General features: G+C 36.8%; 1 pseudogene; it reads right to left on the bottom strand.

The window, feature by feature from the left end:
• Positions 1-324: 324 nt before the first annotated feature.
• On the bottom strand, positions 325-665 carry LOC122222642 (annotated as a pseudogene).
• Positions 666-21,343: the final 20,678 nt, after the last annotated feature.

Genomic DNA, 21,343 nt, shown 5'->3' with positions numbered 1-21,343 from the left:
ACTTCCCTTAACTAACATTTTTATTCAACTTATATGTATATTTGAATAGGTAATACATCTATGCTGTTCATAAATCAAAACATACATAAAATTATACAGTAAAAAGTTTCTTTCTAATCCTTATGTTCATACATCCAGTTCCTATATGAAAGTTCCAGTAATATGCATTCTTCCAGAGGTTTATATATGTATGAATATACAAACACATATTTTTATTGGACTGTATTTTTGAATTATGTTATTTACTTCACATGCCATATAGCAACTTGATTCTTTTTTTTAAGAAGGTCTGGCCAGTTTTATTGAGGAAAAATTTTGCATGATTTATAATTTACCAGTCTGTTCTGACATGCTTCTAATGATATCAGAATCACCTGGATCAATGAGAGCCATTGTGCACTCTGTAGTACTTCCCACATGCTGTGCCCAATTCAATATTATTGCCACATAGTGACAACAGTTTGGGCCAACATAGTGGACTACTTTATTTCAGATTTCCTGAAGGCTGGGCAGTCATTAAAGATGACTAGTTTTGTTTTACTATGTCTCATCATTTTCTGAGTCCACTTGTACCCCAGCACATACTTTCCACTTTTCATAATGAGTTGGAACCTAGAGTTGATCGACTCCAATTACTTTTTCTTCTTTTCAGCCACCACCTCCATGCCTTAGATGCAGGACAGCCCCAACAAGAGCAGCTGCCAAAATGGCTGGGAGAGAGAAAGGAAAGAGATCCCACAATGCCTTGATTCTTTAACTTAACATTATAGCTTGGCTGCCTTTCATATCTCTGTATAGGAAACTTCCTTATTCTTCTTCTGTTTTTTTTTTAGTTAATTATTACAGTTGGGGAGGTTTCCATTGTATGGACATACCTTAATTCATTTAACCATCAAATGCTACAGAAATTTAAGTTATTTCTGCTATTATAATAATACTACAGTATAAAATTTTTAATGCTTTTTTATTTTGGTGTGTGTGGGGGGGGGGGTGTGTATGTGTTTTAAGTAAATTCTACCCCCGATGTGGGGCTCGAACTCATGACTCCGAGATCAAGAGTCACATGCTCCACTGAATGAGCCAGTCAAGCACCCAACAGTATAATTTTTATACAAATTTTATATCATGAATATTCAACCATAGAACCAGTAATAAATTCATGGGAGAAAAAAATGTCTGGGTTAAAATATGCATGGAGTTTTAATATTTATAGATCTTGCAAAACTGTCCAACATGGGAGATGTACTGTTTACATTCTCACAAGCAACAAGTGAGAGTGTTATTTTGCTACTAGTGACTATACCTATAGTGTGAGTTTAACAAGCTTACAGATGTCCATCAATTCAAGAGACTAAAAAATTCTATCAATGTTGCTTTAGGATTTGAATTTCTATAGGATTCTGATGGACATTAGGGTTAGGATTAAGACATAATTCCCTATGTACAAGAACCATTTCATCATCTTCTTTTATTAAAAATGTCTTCCCTTTGGGGCGCCTGGGTGGCTCAGTCGGTTGAGCGTCCAGCTTCGGCTCAGGTCATGATCTCACAGTTCGTGGGTTCAAGCCCCACGTCAGGCTCTGTGCTGACAGTGCAGAGCCTGGAGTCTGCTTCAGATTCTGTGTCTCCCTCTCTCTCTGACCCTCTGCCTCTCTCTGTCTCAAAAATAAATAAAAACATTTTAAAAAAATGTCTTCCCTTTGTGTACAGGTTTAATTTTTGTGTTATTCTTGATTTCTAGAAAATCTTAAGCAATATTAACACATTCCTGTGATATAAATTGCAAATAGTTTTCCCGGCCTATGTATTTGATTTTGGTATTTTTGCGATACAGATTTTATTCTAATGTAACTGATTTTTGTAATGTTATCATTCTTCCTTCCATGGGCTCCAGACTAGGAGTTATGGTTATGAAGCACTTCTCCATTGTAAGATTATAAATTCTCTCAGGTTTTCCTCTTATATTACTAAGAGTTCATATTTTACACATAAATGTTTTATTTTTTCATCTTGGAATATGGATTTTGTTTTGTTTTGTCTTGTTTTCTGCTAGTTGGCTAACCATTTCTCACAACACGACTAGTCATTTGTCTCAGTAAACAAAATTATATATTTCTACAACATAGCTGCCAAGATTATTCATCTTGATTTTCCACTTTTTCCTTTTCTTCTACAGGGCACAAATGCTTAAAAACAACAAGAAATTACCAAGATATACATGCATATATACATGTATGTGTATATTTATATATGAATTGAATGTTTAGAAGAACAGAAGCCAGAACTAAAGTCAACAGATAAAGTCAGTGGTTCTGAACGAAGATAAGTGCACAGTGTCCTTGGCTTGGTTATTCTTTAGGAAATCTGCCTAGTATCTGGTAAAGACACCAATTATTAACAAATTATTTCAAACCTGAGAGACACTAATCCTAGCCAATAAATGTAATATGATTCTCTTACAAGTTATTTGAAAAGCTGTCTTGGGCTTGGGGAGGGGATTCTGCGTGGAAAAATTCTAAACCTTTTTGGGTAGCAGTAATACTCAAAAGGGCATGTGTAATTAATAATTGATGTTTTTTAAACTACCTTCTAAGAAGTTCCTATTGACCCGGGATTTGTTATTAAACTAGACAGTAATGTGAGATAGGCGAGAAAAAGAAAACGCACACATATTTAATGGCCCAAGGTCACAGATTAGATCATTTAGGATGAAAATTGAGCACTGAATGAAAATTTCAAGTTCTTGAAGTTAAATATGTAATATAGTCACTTTCTTAAGCCTCCTCTACAACATTTTCAGGCTAAATTACAGAAAAAATTAAAAGAATGTATTTTTATAATATTCTGACATGTAATAAAAATGAAGAGCTAAATGGAAATCGTTTTAAACAGAGCATCTGATGTAAACCACTCAAGTACTGTTACTAATGGTGATTTATACACAATCATATATCCAAGCACCATTCAAAGCCCCTCTCTTGTATTAACTCATTTATTCCTCAAGTAACCAAGTGAGCTAGATATGAGTATTATCTCCGTTTTATAAGGAAGCTAGAGCAAACAGATTAAATAATTTGCCAAATGAGCCAGCTGTGCAGCAACAAAATGAAAAAGGACAGCTTCATCACCAGATTTGACATGCAGGCATCTATGACAGCTGCAGAAACTAGCTATGGTGCCCTAATGAACACAGCCAAGATGTCCACTGCACATTACTGAAAGGAACTTCTATGTCCAAGAATCGAAAATCACCAACTGGAAATGGCTATAACTGACAGAAGGCATGCTCAGTAGCTGTCAGCATAAGCCAGAATTGGAAGGAACAGGATCCAGTCCCAATTACAAGAAGACTCAGAGAAAGCAAACAGGCAACCAGTGGTGCAAAGCTAGAGGATGACCAGGAGACGTCGGCTAACCAAAGACTTTTATAGATAGAGATCTAGCTATTCAAGCTGGGCCCACACTAGGGAAAAAAGAATGCTCAAATTTGTCAATGAGGTAGGTGTCAATGAGCCCTAAGAAAGAACCAGCACTCCACATATTCCGGAAAGGGTCAGGGGCATGGACATTTGGCAGTCACTTCTAGAGCTACACACATCACTGCCCAGGGGTGTTCGCCCACATGGGGTTATTTAAATTTAAATTGACTAAGATTAAACAGAATTGAAAATTCAGTTCTTCCATCACAGGAGCCACATTTCGAGTGTTAAAGAGTACAAATGGCTACGACTATTATATTAAACAGCAATGCTAGAGTATATCAACTTTACCAAATATCCCCCTTTCTAAGTATAGGGTGATTTTGTTCTCTATTATTGTTTTACATCAAATTTTAGAATGAAGTGACTCCAACCCTAATGTGGACAGCATGTATGTATAACCATAAAATTTGAGAATATAGAGTCAGGAGAAAAAAACAAGGAGTGAGTGACAACCAACATTGCATATTGAAGTCATATCATCATTCTTGTCTAAACCAACAGTCCAATATGTTCTGTTTACCTTGATCCTTACTACTCACAAACTCCAGAAGTAATTGCTGACAAGCCCTTGCAAAGAACCTCCTACCCCATGGAAAGGTCCTAATAGAAGTCAGAATTTTCCTGGCTTTTTTTTTCTTCCTTAGCTGAACAATTCCTAAAATACAAAATTGAAACTTTAAAAGAATGAAATCCAACAATAAAAACAACACTTTCATCAACTGAAAATTAATTCCTCTAGCTCGCATTTTTCCCTCAAAAACATGCATGCTCCCTACTTAAAAAGAGCCTTGAGAAACCACAGAGGGGAAAAAAATGCAAAATCTATTGCATGATTCACTTGGCCATTCACAGAAGTATATTTCATTTGAAATATTCATTAAGGAAACTACTAAAATATATCCTCTTTGTTGGTTAGTGTGGCCCAGCACAGCATACTTTAAACATGTCCCATATCAGTTTTCGTTTCTGAAAAATGGGGACAAAACTAGTATCTTCCTCTATGGCTAGGATTTTGAGATTTTTTAAATTGTGAAACTCTTCTGTGCAAACTGGTTTCAAACATTTCCTCAATGATCCAAAATTACAATCATGAGGTTTTGCAGAAAATGTCCTCTACAACCCAGAGATACATTTCCAATGTCATGATAATCATATAATAAAATTACTGCACTCTTCCCTTTGCTTACCAAAAAAGAAAAAAAAAGTGTAAAACTACTCTAAATGGACTTCAATGCCTTGTAACCACAATTACTACTCAGGGTGTCGACAAAACAAGAAAAGCACAGATTAAACAATTTTCTTTCAAAGGCACCTACAGACATCCAGATGACATAATGTAAAAACTCTTAGAATATGTGACTTCTTACCATCTTTCAATTACTGTTAATAATACAGATTCTTCCCAAGAGAACAAAACAGAATGCGGTTAAATTTGGAGTGAGAAGTGGTCTCTGAAGAAATCTCTCTGGTTAAAAGAAAATACCCATGAATTAATATACAACCAAACATACTGAACACTGATGCAAAATATGCCTTGATAACAAAGTTGGTAACTTAAATTTTATGAAATATTCAGTCACAATGGAATATGAGAGATGTAAAAATAAATTTAACACAGTATTATAGTTGGATTTACATTTCTAACTAGAAATGGACATATATATCATAAAAGAAATGTAATTTGTAATTTAGGTGAATAGTGGGTATCAGTTGTAGACATTAAAACTGCAATGGGCCTTTTTTAAAGAACCACTATTCTCTTGTTGAAGAGAACTTCAGCTTCATCTCATTCCTGGTTTCTAAAAATAGAAATTGCATGTTTTTACTAAAAATTTCAGAACTAAGAAAGGTAAGAAACTAAGCAGGATCATATGATAGTAAAGTGTATTTGCCCTTGAACTGAATATCCTAAATATTTCTTCTTTGTGGGTTGTTTTTCTGGTACTCTGATGTTTATCATTTCTTACTTATGTAAAATGTGTTTCACTGACTGGTAATTAACACTGCCAATCCAAGAAATGAGTAAGTGGTGGGAGAAAATACCCAGCTGGGCTTCTTGCACTGGATGGAGGATAGATTAGAGACTTCTAAGTCCCACCCAATTACATGGTTCTCTGAATGGTACTTCTTACCCCTGCCTTTGATAGTCCCTTATAGAAATTCCTAATGTAATCTGCTGCTCTACTTCCCTTGGTTTTCTTTAGCCTTGGTAAGCAGAAATGTCCCTAGTAGAGAACATTTCAGTAGCTGCAGTAGCGTATCATTGTCTTACACCTGGCCACAAGCACCTTCTTGCATAAACCAATACTGGAAACCAGGAAGCATGTGGATTCTGAGACCATCCCTTCTCTGAAGAGCCAGATAAGGAAGTCAAATTTAAGAATGGGCATTTTCAACCCTTCGAGTCTTGATATATAATATATATATTACATATATAATATAATAATATTGATATAGTAAGCAAAATGTATATTTTGAGGAAAATGAGTATTATTTTGTAAGTCAGAGAAAGCAAAATGACTTACTGACAAATTATCATGTGCTGACCAGCCAGCTGAAATACAATCATTGGTACCCAGACATTTGGCAGTTACCCTGCAGATAGAATTACTGTCATCACACACAACTTGTCTTCTCATGTATTGATTTGTGTGGACCATATCTCAATTCAATCAATACAAACACGTTAGGAGAAAGTCTTTTAAAAATTCTTTCTGATTGGATTCTACCTCACAGTAGAAAAACAATTCTTCTGAGATTGAATGTACATTGTATAATTATTCCTAAGTGGTTTTTTAATGTCATTGGATTAAAAAAGAAATTCCAGAATGTCTGAGTGCTAAAACACCCCAAGTAAATTAAGAACTTATTTACTTAGCTCTCAAGCTAGTGAAAGTCAAACTCATTAATCTTAGTAATAAATACCACCAAGAAAAATTGCCACTAGGAAAAAAGATACAAAATGTTGGCACAAATAACTGAAAATTGCTTTAAACATGTTCTGGCGTGCTGTTACCTTTTGCAGTTAGAGAAATAGCATACATTTTGCATTTTTAAATACTGTTTACTTATTAGCGATTTTGGACACCACTTTAAAATTTAGTTAAAAGAATAGCATGTAGGGCACCTGGGTGGCTCAGTCGTTTGAGGATCTAACTTCAGCTCAGGTCATGATCTCACGGTTCATGGGTTCAGGCCCCGCACCGGGCTCTGTGTTGACAGCTCAGAGCCTGAAGACTGCTTCGGATTCTGTGTCTCCCCCTCCCACTCTCTCTCTGCCCCTCCTCCATCTGAGCTCTGTCTCTCTCTCTCAAAAAATAAACATTAAAAATGCAAAAAAAAATTTTTTAAACAATAGCATGTAAACTTGTGAAATCACTGTTGTATACCTGAAACATTGTGTGTCAACTACACTTCAATATAAATAAATGAATGAATGAATGAATGAATGAATAAATAAATAAATACTAAAGGTGTAACAGCACTCAGATAAAATTAGCAACTGCCTATGAGAGAGAATATTACTGTAACTTTAACTCCTATGTATTCCATACAAATGATCTGCAAACACTTATAAGGAGAGATTAATTTTGTAGTTATGTTTCTGGGAATGATGGAAGGTGAGGTAAATGAGGATATTTTCCCAGTGTTTGTAACACTCAGGACTATTATGTGAGAAAAAAAGGGGAGGAAAGAAATAATGGAAAACATATTATCATGATTGCTACTGTGAACATATGAACAATTCCAATCTAAAGTAAACCTATTTTGGGGGTGCCTGGGTGGCTCAGTTGGTTAAACGTCCACCTTCGGCTCAGGTCGTGATCTCACAGTTTGTGAGTTCGAGCCCCGCGTCAGGCTTTGTGCTGACAGCTCAGAGCCTAGAGCCTGCTTCAGATTCTGTGTCTCCCTCTCTCTCTGCCCCTCCCCTGCTCACACTCTGTCTCTCTCTCTCAAAAATAAACATTAAAAAATTTTTAAAAATAATAAAGTAAACCTATTTTTGTTGTTTAATGTATATTGATCAAGCTGTATCCCTCCCATGAGATATTTTTCATTTTCAAAGAATAACATATTTGATTTTTGTATCAGCTCACCTTAATATTTAAGTATAATCCCTTTATAAACTAGACTGGACAGGTATCATTTACCTTTTTTCTCCCTATAACTAGTAACTCTTCCCACATTCTCAAATTCCAAGTTCATGGCTCCATATCCTGCTTTGTCTGCATGAAGACCAGCTTACAGAGCACATATGAACAAACAAACTCTCTGCCAGATTCTCACTAGGCTATCAATGCACAACTAAAATGGACAGTCACGTTATGCTAGAAAGTGAAGAATGGAATAGTTCTTATGAGCAGTTGCTTTACATATGAGCAACGTTTTCTAAAAGGAAAATTATACTCCATTCAATTGATCCTTCCTTATTCTTATTTTTTTCTGATAACTAGATATTTCTAGGTACTCTTCCCGCTCTGTCTCTACACAAAGGATTCAGAGTAGATTAGAAACTAGGAGGCTTTCCCCTACCAATACCAAGGCAAGCAATTTACCTCCTATCAGTTCTTTCTGTCCTGTGAGGCTCTGTACTATGTCTCCCAGTCCTCTTTGTTTTGGTGAGCTGTGACCTTCTGGTTGGCCTTTCTGTCAACCTCTGGCCTATTTACATCAAGGGATCAAAGTGAGTCCTCTCCAAACAGGAAGAAGTATAAACACCTACCTGAACTCTGGTCATTCTTCTTACCATTATTCAAACTAACAATGAAATCCTAGTTTTTCTCTCCATAGCACAGTGGTTTGACTATACTCCTGAATCTAACAAACCATGAGTAACATTTTTTTAAATAGAAAGATCTTATAATTTTGCCAAATTACTCAATATCCATTAACCTCAGCTCTCTCATCTGTTAGAAGAAAATGATAATGTTACCCTAGCTCTCATGTTTCTAAGAAAATAAAATTAAACTGTGGGTAAACAATTTCCACAGTTCATGCAGACCATAGTCAATAAAAGCTACCTCTTTATAAAGTAAGAGGAAGAGGAGAAATAAGAACAATAGTAAAGACTGCCTTCTGATTCACATGGCATCCCTTCTGTTGTTGTCAAGGCACAACTTCATAACGTATGTGGAACCATCATGACTCCTAAATACAAAGTACAGAAGACTCCTAAATACAAAGTACTCCCAATATAAGTTATGGGGTGATTGTGCTGTGGCAGCTTGGTTAAGCTGGAAACTATGCTTCGCAGAATTTCCTTCTCTGAATTGCCCAGGTGAGAGTCAACCAAAAGTTGAAATTCTGCAAGATTTAGAAAGCAGAAGTGAAGCATCTATCATAACTTCCTGACAGTCTTTTTGCAGACAAACATGGTTGCATAGTCATTATTTGGTATTTAGCATAGAAGACAGTTAAAGAGTTTAATGCTATCTGGCATAAAAATTATGCTAGTACTAGAAATATAAACATGGGTGTTAAGAATGATGTGTTAAAGGGTACCTGGCTGGTTCAGGGGGAAGAGCATGCGACTCTTCGTCTTGGGATCAGAAGTTCAAGTCCCATGTTGGGTGCAGAGATTACATACATACATACATACATACATACATACATACATACATAAAATAAACAAAGTAACTAAGAAAAAAAAAAGAATGATGAGAATGGTGTGCTAAACTACCTCTCAGTAAGAACCTAAAAACTTTTTATTAAAATGAATGATGTGACAATTTAAAATGCTGTTCTGCCCTTCTCACATCCCAGCTCTGTGATCCACTTACTAAGTCTTTTTACTAAATCTTTTTACTAAGTCCTTTTACTAAGTCTTTTTTTGGGGGGAATGTGCTTCAAATTTGAAGATTCCTAAATATTTAACTTTTGGATAAATTAGATCACTGTATTGGCAAATTAATAAAAACCTACAGCCTCAGAACTCAAATAAAGATACAAGTTATTTGGTAGTAAGCAAATGATCCCAGAGTATCTTCTGAAGTCTCTAATCAGAAAATAACATACTTAAGGACTCCCATGGTTTGTGTTAATTCAAACAAAATATAAAAACAAAAATCCTCCATTGACCTAATCATCTTCCTAACTCCTGCCTTGCTTACATAACAAATCTTATCTACACTTACTTTATCTACACTTCCTCTCCCCTGTATACTGGTTAAAGCTTTTCAGTTCTGTTCCTACCACATACTGAAATACATTTCTCTAGTTCACTGGTTCTCAAACCCCAGTCTGCAAAATAATCTCCCAGATACTTTTTTAGTCAAGATCCTTAAGCCATATACCCCAGAGATTCTAATTTAATAGTCCCAATTTGGAAGGCAGGGGTGTGAATATTTATCAGCATTCCAAACTATTCTTAACCACCCACATCAGAATCATGTCATGAAGAGCTAACAACCTTATCTGTTGGAGACTCTTCAGCTGTTATTCACATTTGACCTTTTTGCAATATTTGATACCATTTATGGTATCTCCTTGAAATTTCATCTTCCCAGATGCTCAAGGCCCAGGTCCTAGAAAATTGCTGGCTCTCCCACAAATAATTTATTAGTGAGTTCATAAAAATGAGCTACAGACAGTAGCATCCGCCCTAAGTATTTGTTCATTATTTGATATAAAGCTTCAAGTGGCCTGAGGCCCTCCCAAATCAATGTCTCTCATGGGATTCTCTTTCCAATTTATCACAGCCTTAGTCTGCTGTTAAATATACATAATGACAAGCATTTCCCGAATGTTTACGATGGGTGCTAAGCACATACATTATATCCTGTAACAATCCTATGTGTCATGCTTTCCCTCATCACAAATTTTTGTTATGGTTCCCCCCCGCCCAAGCTACACGCACTGCCTGAGAGCCCTAGGTCACAGTCTACTCACCCCATCAAGGTCACTTTCTCTGGGTATTTTTCCTGATGGCCTTACTGACACTCCTTTCCCTGTGCTCCATGTCATCTAACACGCTGTAAATAATTCATTTGCCTAATTGTCACCACCACCTCTAACCAGTGGGTTTCTTGAAGGGTAAAGACTAAATCTATTAGCCCAGGGCCTGCTGTGGAGCCTAGTTGAATGATTTTCCTTAACTAATTAAGGCTAGTTATCATGTTTTATTTATTTAACTCTTCAATCCTTTTAGCAGGATATTATACAATATTTCACATAATGTGGTCCTTGGACCACTTATACTCAAATCTCCCTAGATGATGGTTAAAAAGATAGTTTCCTGGGACACCTGGGTGGCTCAGTTGGTTAAGCCTCCAACTCTTGGTTTAAGCTCAGGTCATGATCTCACTGTTCATGAGTTTGAACCCCACATCGGGCTTTTATGCTGACAGTATGGAGCCTGCTTGGAATTATCTCTCTCCCTCTCTCTCTGCCCCCCCCCCCCCCCGCTCATGCTCTCTGTCTCTCTCAAAATAAATAAATAAACATTTACCAAAAAAAAAAAAAAAAGTTTCCTATGCTCCCTACTTACTATAACAAGATTTCCAAGGTTGAGTCCAGGAATATTCATCTTGATAGGTACCTCAGGTTATTCTCATAAATAGTAAAAATTTTTAAATATTGCTTCAGGAGCTCCTGAGTTTGTGAGTTCGATCCTCAGATTGGGCTATCTGCTGGCAGCATGGAGCCTGTTTAGGATTCTCTCCTCCCTCTCTCCCATTCGTGCATACATGTGCTCACTCTCTCGCTCTCTCTCTCTCTCTCAATAAATAAACTTCAAAAATAAATAAATAAAATAAAATATTGCTTCAATGGGGAGAAGTTCCTACTCAGATTGAAGAGACCTGTCTTCTACTAGTGATGATACAAATAACTAGCTTATGTTTAATTTAGAAAACCTTTAAAAAGACTAGATATTTTTTTTCATTTAGAAGCAGGGGATTAGAATAAATTATCTACAATATGTATCTTCTGTCTCTAAAACATTCTCTTAGTTTTAATAATTTGAAGAACCAGTGATATACTTGCAAGTTAAGTTTCCTCTAAGCCATCTGAAACTGGGGTCTGTCTTTTGTACGTCATAGAAATGAATTTCAAGTCATATAAGGATGCAAGAGATTTAAGCGTAATGAATCCAAAGTTGGGGCTAGAGCTACTCTTACTGTTGCAAATAGGTAGAAAAAAGTAAAGGACTTGGCCAAAGTATCCTAACTTCTTTAATTTCTTACCCTAAGTAGTTCATAGAAGGGGAAATATTACCATTTTTTATTAAAGAGTATAATCCTTGGACCACATGAACCAGAATCGCTTAGGTTTCGCTTAATACTATAGTTTCCCAGGTAGCACCCACTACCTACTGAATCAGAATGTTTGACCAACAGTAAGTATCTCTACAAGCACTCCAGGGGACTTACCTACCATCGGAGTACCACTGATCCACATAATCTAAGTAGTTACATTAAGGTAAACATGACAAATGAATTGCTCCAATCTCTAGAACAAAAGGATAAATAAATCCTCTAATGTCTTATGCAAGCCAGTCTTCTGAACATGCACAGAAAATCCTTGCAGTCATGTGGACTAAAACAGCATGTTTTCTGACTTTAGGAGTGGGAGAATCAAGGCTGTGGGCCAGGATACAATTATAATCCAGTATATAAGTAGTGCCTTGCAAATGTTCAAAAATTTTGATCCAGCATAGTTCTGGGTAGAAAGAAAGGCAATGAACAGGATCTGAGAGATGACCAAAGAGTAGAAAGAGGCTCTGGGGGCTAAGACAAACTACAACAACAACAATAAAAACAGTATACAGAGAGGCAGGAGAAAAGAACAATTAAGGAAGAGAATTATGAATTAATAAGTAAATGCAAAAAAAAATAATAAAATAAAAAAATAAGTAAGTGCAACCAGTTTTGCTTAATTAGATAAACTGGTGTTAACCCTAAAATCCGTGATTACAGGGGCACCTGGGTGGCTCAGTCAGTTGAGCATCAACTTCCTCTCAGGTCATGATCTTGTGGTTTGTGAGTTCAAGCCCTGTGTCAGGCTCTGGGCTGACAGCTCAGAGCCTGGAGCCTACTTCAGATTCTGTGTCTCCCTCTCTCTCTGCCCCTCCTCTGCTCACTTGCTCTCTCTCTCTCTCTCTCTCTCTCTCTCAAAAATAAACATTAAAAAAACAAAAATCTGTGATTAGAAATTATCTGATGGGTTGAACAAAAACTACATGTATTAAAATGTAGTGACCATTGATATATCATATCCAAGGGCATACGTAATATTAAACTAATAGTAAATAAAGATTGTCCTTCTTTCTAAAATGAAAAATAAACAAAAAATTTTCAAGGCATTAAAGTATTTGGGAAACTTATGCTAAAAATTTGAAAAAGGTAGGGGTGCAGGTGGCTCAGTCTGTTAAGCAATCAGCACTTGATTTTGGCTCAGGTCATGATCTCACAGGTTCAAGATCCACCCAGCATTGGGCTCTGCATTGTCAGCATGGAGCCTGCTTGGAATCCCCTCTCTCCTTCTCTCTCTCCCCTTCCCATCCACCACTCGTGTGTACATGCTCTCTCTCTCAAAACTAATAAATAAACATTAAAAAATTTTTGTTCAAGTACCCCTTCAGCACCCTTCCCTCTCTCTTCCTCCTCTGGGATACCAATTATGCGTATATTATTTTTTTTTTAGTGTATCACTTAGTTCTCTAATTTTCCCCTCATACTCCTGGATTTTTTTATCTCTCTTTCTTTCAGCTTCCTCTTTCTCCATAACTTTATCTTCTAGTTCACCTATTCTCTCCTCTGCCTCTTCAAGCCGAGCCATCGTGGATTCCATTTTGTTTTGCAATTCGTTTAAAGCGTTTTTCAACTCCTCGTGACTGTTCCTTAGTCCCTCGATCTTTGTGGCAAGAGATTCTCTGCTGTCCTGTATACTGTTTTCAAGCCCAGCGATTAATTTTATGACTATTATTCTAAATTCACTTTCTGTTATATTATTTAAATCCTTTTTGATCAGTTCATTAGCTGTTGTTATTTCCTGGAGATTCTTCTGAGGGGAATTCTTCCGTTTGGTCATTTTGGAGAGTCCCTGGCGTGGTGAGGACCTGCAGTGCACTTCCCCTGTGCTGTGGTGTATAACTGGAGTTAGTGGGCGGGGCCGCAGTCCAACCCGATGTAGAAAATTTTTGAAAAAGGTACATGTAATTCAACCTTTTAATAGGATAAATATCTGTCATTGGCTACATATGCAAAATTTTTATGAAGTTCATTATAAATTATTTACATTTACATGAGAAAATTTTGATACATTAGAAATGAATTCCATGGCACACATTGAACGAAAAAAAAAAACGGTTTGAAAGATACAAGATTTTAGAGGTTACTTTCAGAGAGTAAAAAGTGAATAACTAAAGCATCAATGAATTATTATTCACCACTTTTCCTGAACAAAGTTGTATTAATTAAGTCGTGATTAAAGGAAGATGGTCTAAGTGCCAATCACACACTTACCACAAGTATATCAAGTAAAATTATAGGTTCTTCTTTCCCCTTCATAATTCTATGAATAAAAATGCCTGTCTTTTCATTGGAAAATCAGTCTGGTATTTTCTCAAGGTCAAACATCTCTGACAAATGTGTTTTCAATATCTTATTCAAATGTAAAATACTAACAGCTATTGTCTGCACTGGGTCTAAAATGATTTATAGATTCCTGTGACATAACTTAACTCTTTAAGCACAGGACCCCCCAAAAATAATGATTTTTTTAGGTGTAAGATTTAAGAAAATCTCTTGTTCCTTTAATTAATGGTAAAGTAGTATTAAATTGTTGATTATTTAGTACTTTGTAAATTATTAGACTACAGACGAATGTAATAATTCAGGCCTGAGGGCACCTAGCACGGTTGGCCACCCTGTCTTCCGGGGCCAGCGAGAATGCCCACAGTGCCCAAGGGAGCAGCTCCAGCTAGAGGCCAGCATGGAGAAAATCAAGGTCTTGCAGGTGGCTATCGAGCTTCAACAGCACAGCATTCTGCATGCTCACAAGGGTGCCTTGCTGGTAGGTGCTCCAGCTGGAAGGAACCCCTTCAGGAGTCCAGATCCTATGCTTTATTCTAAAGACTGTAGGGAAGAAGTTCACTGAGGAATACTTGTAAGTGCAAAGCAATGAATGACTGCCTCCAAGTCTCAAGAAAACACTTTTCTCCAGCCAAATGACTTTTAGATATTTCAATCCTTTCCTGTCACCTGATCCTAGAGCCAAAATTCTACTGTTTCTCCTCTGATAAGGAGACTAAATAATAATGGCCTGATTCTATTGGTGAAGTGCTTTTATATTTAAGACCAAAAAAAGTTACTGATGTGGGAAACTAAGGCAAGTGAAAAAGTAAATTTCCTTACTGTCTACAGCCCACGGACAAGTCCTTGAAACAGGCAGTGACAATCCTCTAGGAACTCAGCTGCGGGGATGATGACACTTTGCTAAGGGTGGAAGGCAACCTTAGCTTGACATGAGCCAGACCTCCAGGACCCAGTAAGTCTTCTTTAACATATAAAAATCCCTTTGGAAACTTCCTGTATCTCCAACCCACTTCCCTGCCCCAGATATATGTTAGCAATAATCCTCCAAATTTATGGCCCACTGAAATACATCTGAAGGGTCTCATGACTCATATTTTACTAGACAATAGTAAATAACCTTATCTTAACAATAGCTAGCCCCCTCAAGGTCCTGGAAACCGTGCTTCCAAAACTCCTTAGAGGCTTAACACTGTCCATGACCCCCTCCCAACTTGAAGGTATATAATCAGTCACCAGTCAACCCTGGGCAGCTCTTTCTGCCATGGGTCCTGTCCCTGTGCTTTAATAAAACCACCTTTTTGCCCCAAAGACAGCTCAAGAATTCTTCCTTGAGCTCCAATGTTTTCTACATCACCACCACCAAATATATACTAAAATATACCTCTTTCATAAATGAATTACTAGTGTTTCTATACTTGGAATATTATGTTTGCTTTATTTATTGAATGTTTACATTTTGAGAAAGAAAACATTTGTGTTTGTTAAAAAAGTGCATATTTGTAATTTGTTCCTAAGATCTTTATAGACCATAACAAAACCTGTTTTTTTCCTCATGAATTTACAGCTTCTAAATGAAGACAAGCAACTCTAAAACAGGGGGAAGAACAGGCTTTATTAATCAGATGATGTCTTGATTTTTCTAAATGAGAAGATTGTTTTATTTGTAACACTAAACATGGGAGCTGTATTTTTAGCAAACTTGTTTGGAAAGATTCACATTGTGTTGTGTATTAGATTGCCCCATCCTGTCTGTGTATGATGCAAATTAGGTCTTTGTCTTAAGTTCCTCTACTTTATAGTTATGGTTATACTTAAAAACAAATAAAAATGCATTATTTCATGTCTTTAAAATTTTTTTAAATGTGATCTTCAGAACAGTGCAAATAATTAAAAACAAAATAATGTGAAAATACTACAACCTAAATGAATTATTTTTTTTCCATTTTTTAACTTTTATTTATTTTTTAGACAGAGAAAGACAGAGCATGAGCAGGGGAGGGGCAGAGAGAGAGGGAGACACAGAATCCCAAGCAGGCTCCAGGCTCTGAGGTGTCAGCACAAAGCCTGTTGTGGGGCTCAAACCCACAAATTGTGAGATCATGACCTGAGCTGAAGCTGGACACTTAACAGACTGAGCCACCCAGGTGCCCCTACTTTGATGATGTGCCTTTGATTTAATGTGGGATACTTTTAAAAGGATACTTTATTTGTGTTTGTAACAATCTTTGACGACTTAGAAATAAAATTCCTGCTTAATTCATAAACATTAATTAAGGCTTGAAAAAATGCAGATATAGGCTACAGGATTTTTTTCAAATCTCATATTCAAAAGCCTCTTTCACCTAACCAAACAATTCCTATTCCTGTTCTCTGTGTAAAAGAAAGCAAGAATATTCCTGATGACAAATATATTTAAGACTCATCAATTCCATAAGGTGTCTTTGACAAAGAAAAGGAAGGGGAAGGGGGAGGGGGTTGGACTTATTAAGTTATTTCATACCTATTCCCCTTATAACTAAGCTTTTAAAATGACTATGTGTGTGTGTATGTATATATATGTATATACATACACACACACACACACACACACACACACACACACACACATATATATATGGCTTCATCACGTGATCACAATATTGCCTAACAAGTTATAAATACTTAAATATTTTAGGGACGTCTGGGTGGCTCAGTCAGTTAGGCATCTGACTTTGGGTCAGGTCATGATCTCATGGTCCAGAGTTAGAGCCCCATGACGGGAGGCTCTTCAGATTCTGTGTCTCCCTCTCTCTCTGCCTCTCCCCTACTCATGCTCTGTCTCTCTCTGTCTCTCAAAAATAAATAAATATTAAAAAAATACTTAAATATTTTAAATGGCTTTAAATGTTCTTCCCATATTTTGAAGGTGCCCATAAATATGAAAGGGTTTTAAAACCCATTTGTATCTTAGTTACAAAGGAATTTTTCAAGTTACCTTATGAGCTTCCTACCAAATGCAGTAACTATTTTTATAGTTATTTTATATTTAATTCTAAAATGCTACATTTCTGATATTCTCCTGAGATGGGTCAGACAGGAGAACTAATTCTGGTGACAAGCACAGTTTTCTACTTGCTCTTACATCATTTATGGTAAAAGTGAAATGCATATGCACATGCTGGCTGAACAGATTACATAAGGACCCCCAAACCTTTACTGAAAACAGGATTGTGAAGTTATTTTATCTGTCTTGTGTTTAAAACTTAATTAAAATATAACCTTGCTTCTTCTCCATAAAACTTTTACAAAGAAATGCAAAAGCTCAACTATCATCTTTTTTTTTTCTGCTAATTCGGACAGTTCTGATACCTAAAGACCAATATTTCATAAGCAAACATAGGTCCGAAATGTAGATGGGAGATACAGAGGACCCACTGGAAAACAAGGTTCTATTCCTGTCTTTCCACTTAGTAAGCCAATGACCCTGTGATTTAGTTTCCCTTGGCCTCAATTCCCTTTTCTAATAATTAGGAATAATTATATCAGGCTAAGAAGCATAACTCCATGGGTGAGAGAATGAGGATTTTTAGTTTAAAATAAGTCTACGTGAAGAGATACCTGTGAGCCGCAAACTCCTATAAAATAATGAACAGTGGTGGTGCTATGTGTTCCTACCTGGTTTAAGAAAAACATACAGGGCTTTTCCCCCCCAACTTCAGTCTCAGTAAGAACCTAACAACTGAAATGAGGTGAACAAAAGCCACCCTCAGTCCCTTGGTGTTCCTTCCTTATTTTTTGCATAAGTGATCAAGGCATTCAAAACCTAACAGTAGTGTTCCATAGTCGTACCCTGGCAGCATCTAATATGCACTAAGGTGTGGAGCCCTCTTAGGTTGAATGACTTAAACATATATTCAAAACTGCTTTCTGCCTCACTCCCTTCCTGGGTCCAATGTTCATCCTGAGTGAAAGATTTGGGTTCATTAAATCTTTTTAAAAGTGGTTCAATAGAGCTGCTCAGGTCTCAATAAATCCCAAACTGCGAAATATAAAAAACAAATCTCACCAATAAAAACATTCAAATATCACCAAACAAGAATAAAACTCAGTGTGAATGACTAATGCATTCAAATTCATTTCTTTCATGCCTTTAAGTGGCTAGGATTAGCATAAAGAGCCTTCTCAGAGTGTAGGCAACAATAAAAACTGCAATAACTCATACTTTGTAGTGACTTTCATTTTTGAATCTAGATATTCTTTAATTTTCATAATAGCCTTGGGAGGTAAATATCATTACCCTCATTTCATAGGAGATGAAATTGAGAGATTAGTAATTTGCCCATAGCTACACAGTAAGTGAACTATATGCTGATTTCAGTCCTAGTCATTGGCACTAAGATTACTGCGTTACTAAAATTTATATAGCTAGATGGTTAGCAGTTGACAGAAAAAGCATTAAGGTGTCAGCCAAGTTAAAATCCAGAAGTCAAAAACATGAAAACAAACATAAAGGCATAAAGAAAAGAGTGGAAAAAAGAGTGACACTCATGAAAAATAGTAAAAAGTCCATATATATTGATTGTTTATCACGTCCTAGGCCTTGTTTGAAAATGCTTTATATGAATTATCTATGTAATCTTTATCATAGCCCTAAAATGAATGGCCAAAATTGTGAAGCCATCCTTGATTTCATTTATTCTCCCACATTCTACATCTGACCTAACAAATCCTGCAGTCTTCATCTTCAAAATATATCTAGAATCTGACCTCCTCCCACCATCTGCCACACCCTATCTGCAGGATAATATAGGATCATTGCAATAACTACTCTTTCTCTTCCTAATCAAGTCTGTTCTCTAACCAATTAGCCAGAATAATCAATCTCTTTAAACCATATCTGATAGTGTCACCATTATTCTCTCGAAACTTTCTAATGGTTCCTCACACCCCAGGCAGAATACAGGTCTCTACAAATTTCTAAAAGGCCCTCCTGACATGGCTTCATCCTTGCCACTTAACTGTGCCTCCTACTGACCCAGGTCCACTACCATGGCCACCTGTTCTAGAACATTCCAGGTATCACTCACCCTTTTAAGGGGTTGTGTGCTTGCAGTTTCTTGTCTGAAAAACTCTCCTAGTCATTAGCATGATTTAGTGCTCAACTTGCCTCAAGTCTCTGTTCAAATATTATCATTGAGCACTTCTCCAACCAGTCTGTATAAAATCGCAGGCTTCCCCAAAACCACCCACCCTTAGCCAGTTTCATTTTCCCTTGGAACCTATCAGCATATACACATATATATTGTTTGTCTGTTTGTTTTGGAGGGGATGGGAGTCTATCCCTCCATGACAATGAAGGCTTCCAAGATATATTTTGCCTGTCTTGTACACAGCTGAGTATCTGTCACATATTAAGTATTCAATAAAAATACGTTGAACAAAAGAACGGAATCACAATTCAATGAGGTAAGTTCTATGTTACATCCCTTTTAGAGATGAAGAGGCAAAGGCGTACAGAGATAAAATAACTTAGTAAGTCACAAAGGTAGATCAGGCGCAGCTTGGAAAACAACAACAACAACTGTGTAATGTGGTGGTAGAGTGCACACTCCTAGCTACTGAACACACTGCTCTCTAGATAAATTCCAGTGACCTAAAAATACCTATGCTACTACAATAGCAGTACTGTAGGAATGCCCTGCCCTCACTTATTTTCTACTTGTTGTTATAAGGCTGTTTTTTTAAAAGACATCATTAAACCTAATGCCCAGACCTTGGTTTCTAAACACAGATCCTATTAAGAAGAACTAGAATTCCTGGAGACATAACTGATAACAAGACTGGTAGGAAGAGGACAAAGCAACCTTCTTGTGCCAGAAGTAAGGAAATACTGGAAAACTGAGAAGTTGTATCAAAAGGATATACATACTTCATAACTATCATGTACAGGGCATCATTCTGTGTGCTCTCCCCAAATCAACTCTGCATATGACATACATTTTACTGCGTGGGAGGCAGCAATGTATCTCAGATGTGGTAGACACCACCACAATGTCTTTGCCTAGTGGAATTATAGAAAAGGAAACTGAGATCACAGTAGGTATAAAGCATTGAATCCATGACTCTGCAGTGAAGTCACAGAAGGAAAGGGAAAAAGGAAGGAAGGAAGGAAGGAAGGAAGGAAGGAAGGAAGGAAGGAAAAGAGGGCCGGACAAAACAAGAGAGACAGGTAGTGTGTAGGGAAGGAGTGACACGGGAACAATCAAAATAGAAATAATCACTTTGCCATAAGCTTTTAACCCTTCAGTTTAGTCAATGTTCTTCAATAGGATTAAAGTTGTCAAGGAAAGCGATTTTTACATATTCCTAAAATATCATCTCTCTGATTACTTATCAATGACAAAAGGGAAAAAGGTAGTAGCTTTCCAATGGAGAAGTAAGTCAGACACCACTGTTAACTACATAGACACGTGACATCAGCAATAATGGGGGAAACTAGTATCACAGGCGTCTTAATGCAATACCCTATGACAAATGTTCAACTTGAACCTACTCATGAGGAAATGACCAGACAAACGAGACTCAGAAACATTTTGCAAAGACTAGCTTGGACCCCTCAAAAATGTCAATGCCATTAAAATATTATTTTTAAAGGCAGAGAAAGCCATCCCAATAACTAAGTGCAAGGCATGATCTCTGTTTGCATCCCAGATTAGGTTAAAAGCTAGCTATAAATGACATGACTAGACAATTAGAGAACTTTGAACGCACGCTGTATTTAGATAAGAGTATCACATTTGTGTTACATTTCTTGCATGGCAAACTGTATTATTTTTATATGGGAGGATGTCCTGGTTCTTAGAGGAGATTTACGCTCAAGTATATAGAGGTCTTGGGTCATGATAACTACAATAGCTCATCTAGTCAGCAAAACACTTGTATCTCTAGCTAGCTAGCTATCCATTTATCTGAGAAAGAAACAGGAAGAGGGAACAAATATGTGACAAAATATTACTCATCTCGAGGAAAATTTATTGGAAATGTATTTTTTCAGCTTTACTGCTAATTTTTTTTTCAAAAATAGTTGGAGAAAAGGCTCTATTTTGGGTTCCTGGACCCAACATGTGTGTGTGAAGGCTTCCTCACACCAACCAGCAATTCTCAAATACCGTAAGGTGTCCTACAATTCAATTCAATTCAGACACTATCTACCCAGAGATAGATAGCATCAGTCCTACATACAGGACTATCCCCCACCCCCTCCTACTTTAGATGCCCAGGCACAAGCCCAGGTTGTTACCATTGCTTCTGACCGACCTGCTATAAATCAGAGGCTCCAAAACCTCC

Source organism: Panthera leo, chromosome B3 (assembly GCF_018350215.1).
Source record: "Panthera leo isolate Ple1 chromosome B3, P.leo_Ple1_pat1.1, whole genome shotgun sequence".
Classification (NCBI taxonomy): Eukaryota; Metazoa; Chordata; class Mammalia; order Carnivora; family Felidae; genus Panthera; species Panthera leo.
This window is presented reverse-complemented; position numbering and strand designations above follow the sequence as displayed.